Source organism: Aulonocara sp. 'chitande type north' Nkhata Bay, linkage group LG12 (assembly GCF_057382095.1).
Source record: "Aulonocara sp. 'chitande type north' Nkhata Bay isolate Kocher_YH1m ecotype deep benthic linkage group LG12, A_spYH_male_GT1.1, whole genome shotgun sequence".
Taxonomy (NCBI): domain Eukaryota; kingdom Metazoa; phylum Chordata; class Actinopteri; order Cichliformes; family Cichlidae; genus Aulonocara; species Aulonocara sp. 'chitande type north' Nkhata Bay.
In genome coordinates, this window is record NC_141355.1 from 35,920,798 (window position 1) to 35,934,680 (window position 13,883).

Here is a 13,883-nt window from a genome sequence, read left to right on the forward strand (position 1 = left end):
TCCCTAAGAAGGTGGACCTAGCAGGGTCACCGGGGGACGGGGAGCTGTGCCTCACGGCCCTCACTTCGTCGGAGAAACCCTCATGCAGAGTTCAGAAACTTGTGTGTTGAGTATGTCGCTGTGAGCCTCCACCATTTCCTGGTGGGTGCAGCCTGAACTGTCTAGAGACAGAGCAGACCAGCTGCACAACACAGACACTTCAAACCTGAGGACAAAAACTATGAGAACAGAAAAAGGAAAGGAAACTTAGCTTAGAACCATGCAGCGCTACAGGAGACGGCAGCACTGCAGAGGTGAGGACCAGCACCTGTTTGAAAGAGACAAATACACACAAACACACACAACAACAGACGAGAAACAAACACAGAGAGAGGAAAAAGTGGTTATACAGAACTTGAGGACATTACCTACATGTAAATATATAAATAATTATAAATTTGTTGGGTTTTCTTTAACAATGTCAGAAGGAGAGAGGCACTGAGGCACCGTCTTCCGCCCCCCGACGCTCCTGCTGTGCCTCCTCCTTCTGACAGGAACTGCCTACAGAACAAGCATGAATGATGCCTGAGTGGACACACACAACTCACAAGTTCCTGGCTCTGTCGGCTCCTCTGCAGAGGGTTTCCCTAAGAAGGTGGACCTAGCAGGGTCACCGGGGGACGGGGAGCTGTGCCTCACGGCCCTCACTTCGTCGGAGAAACCCTCATGCAGAGTTCAGAAACTTGTGTGTTGAGTATGTCGCTGTGAGCCTCCACCATTTACTGGTGGGTGCAGCCTGAACTGTCTAGAGACAGACCAGACCAGCTGCACAACACAGACACTTCAAACCTGAGGACAAAAACTATGAGAACAGAAAAAGGAAAGGAAACTTAGCTTAGAACCATGCAGCGCTACAGGAGACGGCAGCACTGCAGAGGTGAGGACCGGCACCTGTTTGAAAGAGACAAATACACACAAACACACACAACAACAGACGAGAAACAAACACAGACAGAGGAAAAAGTGGTTATACAGAACTTGAGGACATTACCTACATGTAAATATATAAATAATTATAAATTTGTTGGGTTTTCTTTAACAATGTCAGAAGGAGAGAGGCACTGAGGCACTGTCTTCCGCCCCCCGACGCTCCTGCTGTGCCTCCTCCTTCTGACAGGAACTGCCTACAGAACAAGTATGAATGATGCCTGAGTGGACACAAACAACTCACAAGTTCCTGGCTCTGTCGGCTCCTCTGCAGAGGGTTTCCCTAAGAAGGTGGACCTAGCAGAGTCACCGGGGGACGGGGAGCTGTGCCTCACGGCCCTCACTTCGTCGGAGAAACCCTCATACAGAGTTCAGAAACTTGTGTGTTGAGTATGTCGCTGTGAGCCTCCACCATTTACTGGTGGGTGCAGCCTGAACTGTCTAGAGACAGACCAGACCAGCTGCACAACACAGACACTTCAAACCTGAAGACAAAAACTAAGAGAACAGAAAAAGGAAAGGAAACTTAGCTTAGAACCATGCAGCGCTACAGGAGACGGCAGCACTGCAGAGGTGAGGACCAGCACCTGTTTGAAAGAGACAAATACACACAAACACACACAACAACAGACGAGAAACAAACACAGAGAGAGGAAAAAGTGGTTATACAGAACTTGAGGACATTACCTACATGAAAATATATAAATAATTATAAATTTGTTGGGTTTTCTTTAACAATGTCAGAAGGAGAGAGGCACTGAGGCACCGTCTTCCGCCCCCCGACGCTCCTGCTGTGCCTCCTCCTTCTGACAGGAACTGCCTACAGAACAAGCATGAATGATGCCTGAGTGGACACACACAACTCACAAGTTCCTGGCTCTGTCAGCTCCTCTGCAGAGGGTTTCCCTAAGAAGGTGGACCTAGCAGGGTCACCGGGGGACGGGGAGCTGTGCCTCACGGCCCTCACTTCGTCGGAGAAACCCTCATGCAGAGTTCAGAAACTTGTGTGTTGAGTATGTCGCTGTGAGCCTCCACCATTTACTGGTGGGTGCAGCCTGAACTGTCTAGAGACAGACCAGACCAGCTGCACAACACAGACACTTCAAACCTGAAGACAAAAACTAAGAGAACAGAAAAAGGAAAGGAAACTTAGCTTAGAACCATGCAGCGCTACAGGAGACGGCAGCACTGCAGAGGTGAGGACCGGCACCTGTTTGAAAGAGACAAATACACACAAACACACACAACAACAGACGAGAAACAAACACAGAGAGAGGAAAAAGTGGTTATACAGAACTTGAGGACATTACCTACATGTAAATATTTAAATAATTATAAATTTGTTGGGTTTTCTTTAACAATGTCAGAAGGAGAGAGGCACTGAGGCACCGTCTTCCGCCCCCCGACGCTCCTGCTGTGCCTCCTCCTTCTGACAGGAACTGCCTACAGAACAAGCATGAATGATGCCTGACTGGACACACACAACTCACAAGTTCCTGGCTCTGTCGGCTCCTCTGCAGAGGGTTTCCCTAAGAAGGTGGACCTAGCAGGGTCACCGGGGGACGGGGAGCTGTGCCTCACGGCCCTCACTTCGTCGGAGAAACCCTCATGCAGAGTTCAGAAACTTGTGTGTTGAGTATGTCGCTGTGAGCCTCCACCATTTACTGGTGGGTGCAGCCTGAACTGTCTAGAGACAGACCAGACCAGCTGCACAACACAGACACTTCAAACCTGAAGACAAAAACTAAGAGAACAGAAAAAGGAAAGGAAACTTAGCTTAGAACCATGCAGCGCTACAGGAGACGGCAGCACTGCAGAGGTGAGGACCGGCACCTGTTTGAAAGAGACAAATACACACAAACACACACAACAACAGACGAGAAACAAACACAGAGAGAGGAAAAAGTGGTTATACAGAACTTGAGGACATTACCTACATGAAAATATATAAATAATTATAAATTTGTTGGGTTTTCTTTAACAATGTCAGAAGGAGAGAGGCACTGAGGCACCGTCTTCCGCCCCCCGACGCTCCTGCTGTGCCTCCTCCTTCTGACAGGAACTGCCTACAGAACAAGTATGAATGATGCCTGAGTGGACACACACAACTCACAAGTTCCTGGCTCTGTCGGCTCCTCTGCAGAGGGTTTCCCTAAGAAGGTGGACCTAGCAGGGTCACCGGGGGACGGGGAGCTGTGCCTCACGGCCCTCACTTCGTCGGAGAAACCCTCATGCAGAGTTCAGAAACTTGTGTGTTGAGTATGTCGCTGTGAGCCTCCACCATTTCCTGGTGGGTGCAGCCTGAACTGTCTAGAGACAGACCAGACCAGCTGCACAACACAGACACTTCAAACCTGAAGACAAATCTAAGAGAACAGAAAAAGGAAAGGAAACTTAGCTTAGAACCATGCAGCGCTACAGGAGACGGCAGCACTGCAGAGGTGAGGACCGGCACCTGTTTGAAAGAGACAAATACACACAAACACACACAACAACAGACGAGAAACAAACACAGACAGAGGAAAAAGTGGTTATACAGAACTTGAGGACATTACCTACATGTAAATATATAAATAATTATAAATTTGTTGGGTTTTCTTTAACAATGTCAGAAGGAGAGAGGCACTGAGGCACCGTCTTCCGCCCCCCGACGCTCCTGCTGTGCCTCCTCCTTCTGACAGGAACTGCCTACAGAACAAGCATGAATGATGCCTGAGTGGACACACACAACTCACAAGTTCCTGGCTCTGTCGGCTCCTCTGCAGAGGGTTTCCCTAAGAAGGTGGACCTAGCAGGGTCACCGGGGGACGGGGAGCTGTGCCTCACGGCCCTCACTTCGTCGGAGAAACCCTCATGCAGAGTTCAGAAACTTGTGTGTTGAGTATGTCGCTGTGAGCCTCCACCATTTCCTGGTGGGTGCAGCCTGAACTGTCTAGAGACAGAGCAGACCAGCTGCACAACACAGACACTTCAAACCTGAGGACAAAAACTATGAGAACAGAAAAAGGAAAGGAAACTTAGCTTAGAACCATGCAGCGCTACAGGAGACGGCAGCACTGCAGAGGTGAGGACCGGCACCTGTTTGAAAGAGACAAATACACACAAACACACACAACAACAGACGAGAAACAAACACAGACAGAGGAAAAAGTGGTTATACAGAACTTGAGGACATTACCTACATGTAAATATATAAATAATTATAAATTTGTTGGGTTTTCTTTAACAATGTCAGAAGGAGAGAGGCACTGAGGCACCGTCTTCCGCCCCCCGACGCTCCTGCTGTGCCTCCTCCTTCTGACAGGAACTGCCTACAGAACAAGCATGAATGATGCCTGAGTGGACACACACAACTCACAAGTTCCTGGCTCTGTCAGCTCCTCTGCAGAGGGTTTCCCTAAGAAGGTGGACCTAGCAGGGTCACCGGGGGACGGGGAGCTGTGCCTCACGGCCCTCACTTCGTCGGAGAAACCCTCATGCAGAGTTCAGAAACTTGTGTGTTGAGTATGTCGCTGTGAGCCTCCACCATTTACTGGTGGGTGCAGCCTGAACTGTCTAGAGACAGAGCAGACCAGCTGCACAACACAGACACTTCAAACCTGAAGACAAAAACTAAGAGAACAGAAAAAGGAAAGGAAACTTAGCTTAGAACCATGCAGCGCTACAGGAGACGGCAGCACTGCAGAGGTGAGGACCGGCACCTGTTTGAAAGAGACAAATACACACAAACACACACAACAACAGACGAGAAACAAACACAGAGAGAGGAAAAAGTGGTTATACAGAACTTGAGGACATTACCTACATGTAAATATATAAATAATTATAAATTTGTTGGGTTTTCTTTAACAATGTCAGAAGGAGAGAGGCACTGAGGCACCGTCTTCCGCCCCCCGACGCTCCTGCTGTGCCTCCTCCTTCTGACAGGAACTGCCTACAGAACAAGTATGAATGATGCCTGAGTGGACACACACAACTCACAAGTTCCTGGCTCTGTCGGCTCCTCTGCAGAGGGTTTCCCTAAGAAGGTGGACCTAGCAGGGTCACCGGGGGACGGGGAGCTGTGCCTCACGGCCCTCACTTCGTCGGAGAAACCCTCATGCAGAGTTCAGAAACTTGTGTGTTGAGTATGTCGCTGTGAGCCTCCACCATTTCCTGGTGGGTGCAGCCTGAACTGTCTAGAGACAGACCAGACCAGCTGCACAACACAGACACTTCAAACCTGAGGACAAATCTAAGAGAACAGAAAAAGGAAAGGAAACTTAGCTTAGAACCATGCAGCGCTACAGGAGACGGCAGCACTGCAGAGGTGAGGACCGGCACCTGTTTGAAAGAGACAAATACACACAAACACACACAACAACAGACGAGAAACAAACACAGACAGAGGAAAAAGTGGTTATACAGAACTTGAGGACATTACCTACATGTAAATATATAAATAATTATAAATTTGTTGGGTTTTCTTTAACAATGTCAGAAGGAGAGAGGCACTGAGGCACCGTCTTCCGCCCCCCGACGCTCCTGCTGTGCCTCCTCCTTCTGACAGGAACTGCCTACAGAACAAGCATGAATGATGCCTGAGTGGACACACACAACTCACAAGTTCCTGGCTCTGTCAGCTCCTCTGCAGAGGGTTTCCCTAAGAAGGTGGACCTAGCCGGGTCACCGGGGGACGGGGAGCTGTGCCTCACGGCCCTCACTTCGTCGGAGAAACCCTCATGCAGAGTTCAGAAACTTGTGTGTTGAGTATGTCGCTGTGAGCCTCCACCATTTCCTGGTGGGTGCAGCCTGAACTGTCTAGAGACAGAGCAGACCAGCTGCACAACACAGACACTTCAAACCTGAAGACAAAAACTAAGAGAACAGAAAAAGGAAAGGAAACTTAGCTTAGAACCATGCAGCGCTACAGGAGACGGCAGCACTGCAGAGGTGAGGACCGGCACCTGTTTGAAAGAGACAAATACACACAAACACACACAACAACAGACGAGAAACAAACACAGAGAGAGGAAAAAGTGGTTATACAGAACTTGAGGACATTACCTACATGAAAATATATAAATAATTATAAATTTGTTGGGTTTTCTTTAACAATGTCAGAAGGAGAGAGGCACTGAGGCACCGTCTTCCGCCCCCCGACGCTCCTGCTGTGCCTCCTCCTTCTGACAGGAACTGCCTACAGAACAAGTATGAATGATGCCTGAGTGGACACACACAACTCACAAGTTCCTGGCTCTGTCGGCTCCTCTGCAGAGGGTTTCCCTAAGAAGGTGGACCTAGCAGGGTCACCGGGGGACGGGGAGCTGTGCCTCACGGCCCTCACTTCGTCGGAGAAACCCTCATGCAGAGTTCAGAAACTTGTGTGTTGAGTATGTCGCTGTGAGCCTCCACCATTTACTGGTGGGTGCAGCCTGAACTGTCTAGAGACAGACCAGACCAGCTGCACAACACAGACACTTCAAACCTGAGGACAAATCTAAGAGAACAGAAAAAGGAAAGGAAACTTAGCTTAGAACCATGCAGCGCTACAGGAGACGGCAGCACTGCAGAGGTGAGGACCGGCACCTGTTTGAAAGAGACAAATACACACAAACACACACAACAACAGACGAGAAACAAACACAGACAGAGGAAAAAGTGGTTATACAGAACTTGAGGACATTACCTACATGTAAATATATAAATAATTATAAATTTGTTGGGTTTTCTTTAACAATGTCAGAAGGAGAGAGGCACTGAGGCACCGTCTTCCGCCCCCCGACGCTCCTGCTGTGCCTCCTCCTTCTGACAGGAACTGCCTACAGAACAAGCATGAATGATGCCTGAGTGGACACACACAACTCACAAGTTCCTGGCTCTGTCGGCTCCTCTGCAGAGGGTTTCCCTAAGAAGGTGGACCTAGCAGGGTCACCGGGGGACGGGGAGCTGTGCCTCACGGCCCTCACTTCGTCGGAGAAACCCTCATGCAGAGTTCAGAAACTTGTGTGTTGAGTATGTCGCTGTGAGCCTCCACCATTTCCTGGTGGGTGCAGCCTGAACTGTCTAGAGACAGAGCAGACCAGCTGCACAACACAGACACTTCAAACCTGAGGACAAATCTAAGAGAACAGAAAAAGGAAAGGAAACTTAGCTTAGAACCATGCAGCGCTACAGGAGACGGCAGCACTGCAGAGGTGAGGACCGGCACCTGTTTGAAAGAGACAAATACACACAAACACACACAACAACAGACGAGAAACAAACACAGAGAGAGGAAAAAGTGGTTATACAGAACTTGAGGACATTACCTACATGTAAATATATAAAAATAATTATAAATTTGTTGGGTTTTCTTTAACAATGTCAGAAGGAGAGAGGCACTGAGGCACCGTCTTCCGCCCCCCGACGCTCCTGCTGTGCCTCCTCCTTCTGACAGGAACTGCCTACAGAACAAGCATGAATGATGCCTGAGTGGACACACACAACTCACAAGTTCCTGGCTCTGTCGGCTCCTCTGCAGAGGGTTTCCCTAAGAAGGTGGACCTAGCCGGGTCACCGGGGGACGGGGAGCTGTGCCTCACGGCCCTCACTTCGTCGGAGAAACCCTCATGCAGAGTTCAGAAACTTGTGTGTTGAGTATGTCGCTGTGAGCCTCCACCATTTACTGGTGGGTGCAGCCTGAACTGTCTAGAGACAGACTAGACCAGCTGCACAACACAGACACTTCAAACCTGAGGACAAATCTAAGAGAACAGAAAAAGGAAAGGAAACTTAGCTTAGAACCATGCAGCGCTACAGGAGACGGCAGCACTGCAGAGGTGAGGACCGGCACCTGTTTGAAAGAGACAAATACACACAAACACACACAACAACAGACGAGAAACAAACACAGAGAGAGGAAAAAGTGGTTATACAGAACTTGAGGACATTACCTACATGTAAATATATAAATAATTATAAATTTGTTGGGTTTTCTTTAACAATGTCAGAAGGAGAGAGGCACTGAGGCACTGTCTTCCGCCCCCCGACGCTCCTGCTGTGCCTCCTCCTTCTGACAGGAACTGCCTACAGAACAAGTATGAATGATGCCTGAGTGGACACAAACAACTCACAAGTTCCTGGCTCTGTCGGCTCCTCTGCAGAGGGTTTCCCTAAGAAGGTGGACCTAGCAGGGTCACCGGGGGACGGGGAGCTGTGCCTCACGGCCCTCACTTCGTCGGAGAAACCCTCATGCAGAGTTCAGAAACTTGTGTGTTGAGTATGTCGCTGTGAGCCTCCACCATTTCCTGGTGGGTGCAGCCTGAACTGTCTAGAGACAGAGCAGACCAGCTGCACAACACAGACACTTCAAACCTGAGGACAAAAACTATGAGAACAGAAAAAGGAAAGGAAACTTAGCTTAGAACCATGCAGCGCTACAGGAGACGGCAGCACTGCAGAGGTGAGGACCAGCACCTGTTTGAAAGAGACAAATACACACAAACACACACAACAACAGACGAGAAACAAACACAGAGAGAGGAAAAAGTGGTTATACAGAACTTGAGGACATTACCTACATGTAAATATATAAATAATTATAAATTTGTTGGGTTTTCTTTAACAATGTCAGAAGGAGAGAGGCACTGAGGCACCGTCTTCCGCCCCCCGACGCTCCTGCTGTGCCTCCTCCTTCTGACAGGAACTGCCTACAGAACAAGCATGAATGATGCCTGAGTGGACACACACAACTCACAAGTTCCTGGCTCTGTCGGCTCCTCTGCAGAGGGTTTCCCTAAGAAGGTGGACCTAGCAGGGTCACCGGGGGACGGGGAGCTGTGCCTCACGGCCCTCACTTCGTCGGAGAAACCCTCATGCAGAGTTCAGAAACTTGTGTGTTGAGTATGTCGCTGTGAGCCTCCACCATTTACTGGTGGGTGCAGCCTGAACTGTCTAGAGACAGACCAGACCAGCTGCACAACACAGACACTTCAAACCTGAGGACAAAAACTATGAGAACAGAAAAAGGAAAGGAAACTTAGCTTAGAACCATGCAGCGCTACAGGAGACGGCAGCACTGCAGAGGTGAGGACCGGCACCTGTTTGAAAGAGACAAATACACACAAACACACACAACAACAGACGAGAAACAAACACAGACAGAGGAAAAAGTGGTTATACAGAACTTGAGGACATTACCTACATGTAAATATATAAATAATTATAAATTTGTTGGGTTTTCTTTAACAATGTCAGAAGGAGAGAGGCACTGAGGCACCGTCTTCCGCCCCCCGACGCTCCTGCTGTGCCTCCTCCTTCTGACAGGAACTGCCTACAGAACAAGTATGAATGATGCCTGAGTGGACACAAACAACTCACAAGTTCCTGGCTCTGTCGGCTCCTCTGCAGAGGGTTTCCCTAAGAAGGTGGACCTAGCAGAGTCACCGGGGGACGGGGAGCTGTGCCTCACGGCCCTCACTTCGTCGGAGAAACCCTCATACAGAGTTCAGAAACTTGTGTGTTGAGTATGTCGCTGTGAGCCTCCACCATTTACTGGTGGGTGCAGCCTGAACTGTCTAGAGACAGACCAGACCAGCTGCACAACACAGACACTTCAAACCTGAAGACAAAAACTAAGAGAACAGAAAAAGGAAAGGAAACTTAGCTTAGAACCATGCAGCGCTACAGGAGACGGCAGCACTGCAGAGGTGAGGACCAGCACCTGTTTGAAAGAGACAAATACACACAAACACACACAACAACAGACGAGAAACAAACACAGAGAGAGGAAAAAGTGGTTATACAGAACTTGAGGACATTACCTACATGAAAATATATAAATAATTATAAATTTGTTGGGTTTTCTTTAACAATGTCAGAAGGAGAGAGGCACTGAGGCACCGTCTTCCGCCCCCCGACGCTCCTGCTGTGCCTCCTCCTTCTGACAGGAACTGCCTACAGAACAAGCATGAATGATGCCTGAGTGGACACACACAACTCACAAGTTCCTGGCTCTGTCAGCTCCTCTGCAGAGGGTTTCCCTAAGAAGGTGGACCTAGCAGGGTCACCGGGGGACGGGGAGCTGTGCCTCACGGCCCTCACTTCGTCGGAGAAACCCTCATGCAGAGTTCAGAAACTTGTGTGTTGAGTATGTCGCTGTGAGCCTCCACCATTTACTGGTGGGTGCAGCCTGAACTGTCTAGAGACAGACCAGACCAGCTGCACAACACAGACACTTCAAACCTGAAGACAAAAACTAAGAGAACAGAAAAAGGAAAGGAAACTTAGCTTAGAACCATGCAGCGCTACAGGAGACGGCAGCACTGCAGAGGTGAGGACCGGCACCTGTTTGAAAGAGACAAATACACACAAACACACACAACAACAGACGAGAAACAAACACAGAGAGAGGAAAAAGTGGTTATACAGAACTTGAGGACATTACCTACATGTAAATATTTAAATAATTATAAATTTGTTGGGTTTTCTTTAACAATGTCAGAAGGAGAGAGGCACTGAGGCACCGTCTTCCGCCCCCCGACGCTCCTGCTGTGCCTCCTCCTTCTGACAGGAACTGCCTACAGAACAAGCATGAATGATGCCTGACTGGACACACACAACTCACAAGTTCCTGGCTCTGTCGGCTCCTCTGCAGAGGGTTTCCCTAAGAAGGTGGACCTAGCAGGGTCACCGGGGGACGGGGAGCTGTGCCTCACGGCCCTCACTTCGTCGGAGAAACCCTCATGCAGAGTTCAGAAACTTGTGTGTTGAGTATGTCGCTGTGAGCCTCCACCATTTACTGGTGGGTGCAGCCTGAACTGTCTAGAGACAGACCAGACCAGCTGCACAACACAGACACTTCAAACCTGAAGACAAAAACTAAGAGAACAGAAAAAGGAAAGGAAACTTAGCTTAGAACCATGCAGCGCTACAGGAGACGGCAGCACTGCAGAGGTGAGGACCGGCACCTGTTTGAAAGAGACAAATACACACAAACACACACAACAACAGACGAGAAACAAACACAGAGAGAGGAAAAAGTGGTTATACAGAACTTGAGGACATTACCTACATGAAAATATATAAATAATTATAAATTTGTTGGGTTTTCTTTAACAATGTCAGAAGGAGAGAGGCACTGAGGCACCGTCTTCCGCCCCCCGACGCTCCTGCTGTGCCTCCTCCTTCTGACAGGAACTGCCTACAGAACAAGTATGAATGATGCCTGAGTGGACACACACAACTCACAAGTTCCTGGCTCTGTCGGCTCCTCTGCAGAGGGTTTCCCTAAGAAGGTGGACCTAGCAGGGTCACCGGGGGACGGGGAGCTGTGCCTCACGGCCCTCACTTCGTCGGAGAAACCCTCATGCAGAGTTCAGAAACTTGTGTGTTGAGTATGTCGCTGTGAGCCTCCACCATTTCCTGGTGGGTGCAGCCTGAACTGTCTAGAGACAGACCAGACCAGCTGCACAACACAGACACTTCAAACCTGAAGACAAATCTAAGAGAACAGAAAAAGGAAAGGAAACTTAGCTTAGAACCATGCAGCGCTACAGGAGACGGCAGCACTGCAGAGGTGAGGACCGGCACCTGTTTGAAAGAGACAAATACACACAAACACACACAACAACAGACGAGAAACAAACACAGACAGAGGAAAAAGTGGTTATACAGAACTTGAGGACATTACCTACATGTAAATATATAAATAATTATAAATTTGTTGGGTTTTCTTTAACAATGTCAGAAGGAGAGAGGCACTGAGGCACCGTCTTCCGCCCCCCGACGCTCCTGCTGTGCCTCCTCCTTCTGACAGGAACTGCCTACAGAACAAGCATGAATGATGCCTGAGTGGACACACACAACTCACAAGTTCCTGGCTCTGTCGGCTCCTCTGCAGAGGGTTTCCCTAAGAAGGTGGACCTAGCAGGGTCACCGGGGGACGGGGAGCTGTGCCTCACGGCCCTCACTTCATCGGAGAAACCCTCATGCAGAGTTCAGAAACTTGTGTGTTGAGTATGTCGCTGTGAGCCTCCACCATTTACTGGTGGGTGCAGCCTGAACTGTCTAGAGACAGAGCAGACCAGCTGCACAACACAGACACTTCAAACCTGAAGACAAAAACTAAGAGAACAGAAAAAGGAAAGGAAACTTAGCTTAGAACCATGCAGCGCTACAGGAGACGGCAGCACTGCAGAGGTGAGGACCGGCACCTGTTTGAAAGAGACAAATACACACAAACACACACAACAACAGACGAGAAACAAACACAGAGAGAGGAAAAAGTGGTTATACAGAACTTGAGGACATTACCTACATGAAAATATATAAATAATTATAAATTTGTTGGGTTTTCTTTAACAATGTCAGAAGGAGAGAGGCACTGAGGCACCGTCTTCCGCCCCCCGACGCTCCTGCTGTGCCTCCTCCTTCTGACAGGAACTGCCTACAGAACAAGTATGAATGATGCCTGAGTGGACACACACAACTCACAAGTTCCTGGCTCTGTCGGCTCCTCTGCAGAGGGTTTCCCTAAGAAGGTGGACCTAGCAGGGTCACCGGGGGACGGGGAGCTGTGCCTCACGGCCCTCACTTCGTCGGAGAAACCCTCATGCAGAGTTCAGAAACTTGTGTGTTGAGTATGTCGCTGTGAGCCTCCACCATTTCCTGGTGGGTGCAGCCTGAACTGTCTAGAGACAGACCAGACCAGCTGCACAACACAGACACTTCAAACCTGAAGACAAATCTAAGAGAACAGAAAAAGGAAAGGAAACTTAGCTTAGAACCATGCAGCGCTACAGGAGACGGCAGCACTGCAGAGGTGAGGACCGGCACCTGTTTGAAAGAGACAAATACACACAAACACACACAACAACAGACGAGAAACAAACACAGACAGAGGAAAAAGTGGTTATACAGAACTTGAGGACATTACCTACATGTAAATATATAAATAATTATAAATTTGTTGGGTTTTCTTTAACAATGTCAGAAGGAGAGAGGCACTGAGGCACCGTCTTCCGCCCCCCGACGCTCCTGCTGTGCCTCCTCCTTCTGACAGGAACTGCCTACAGAACAAGCATGAATGATGCCTGAGTGGACACACACAACTCACAAGTTCCTGGCTCTGTCGGCTCCTCTGCAGAGGGTTTCCCTAAGAAGGTGGACCTAGCAGGGTCACCGGGGGACGGGGAGCTGTGCCTCACGGCCCTCACTTCATCGGAGAAACCCTCATGCAGAGTTCAGAAACTTGTGTGTTGAGTATGTCGCTGTGAGCCTCCACCATTTACTGGTGGGTGCAGCCTGAACTGTCTAGAGACAGAGCAGACCAGCTGCACAACACAGACACTTCAAACCTGAAGACAAAAACTAAGAGAACAGAAAAAGGAAAGGAAACTTAGCTTAGAACCATGCAGCGCTACAGGAGACGGCAGCACTGCAGAGGTGAGGACCGGCACCTGTTTGAAAGAGACAAATACACACAAACACACACAACAACAGACGAGAAACAAACACAGAGAGAGGAAAAAGTGGTTATACAGAACTTGAGGACATTACCTACATGAAAATATATAAATAATTATAAATATACAAGAACAAGAGAAATAAGAAAGAAAACTTTGCTTCAAACCATGCAGGGCAGCTGTCTAGAGGTGAGCTTGTGTGATTCTTATTCTGTCAGTGAATAACCTAAAAACAGAAAAAAAGAAAGAAAACTTACCTTAGAAATCTGTAGGGTTGTTTCCTCTGAGACATGTTGGAATCTGTAAACAGCTACTCCAAAAAGGATCCAGGTGTTTCAAAATACCTCTTTGGTGAATGTTTCAATTCTGCTAACATAAATGCTGCAATTAATTAACTAAAAGTCATTGCTCTTCACCCCTATTTATAGACTTTTGCGGATCAACGGATTAAAGCATCATAGGACCAAATTTGTTGTAAGATTCTAAATATAT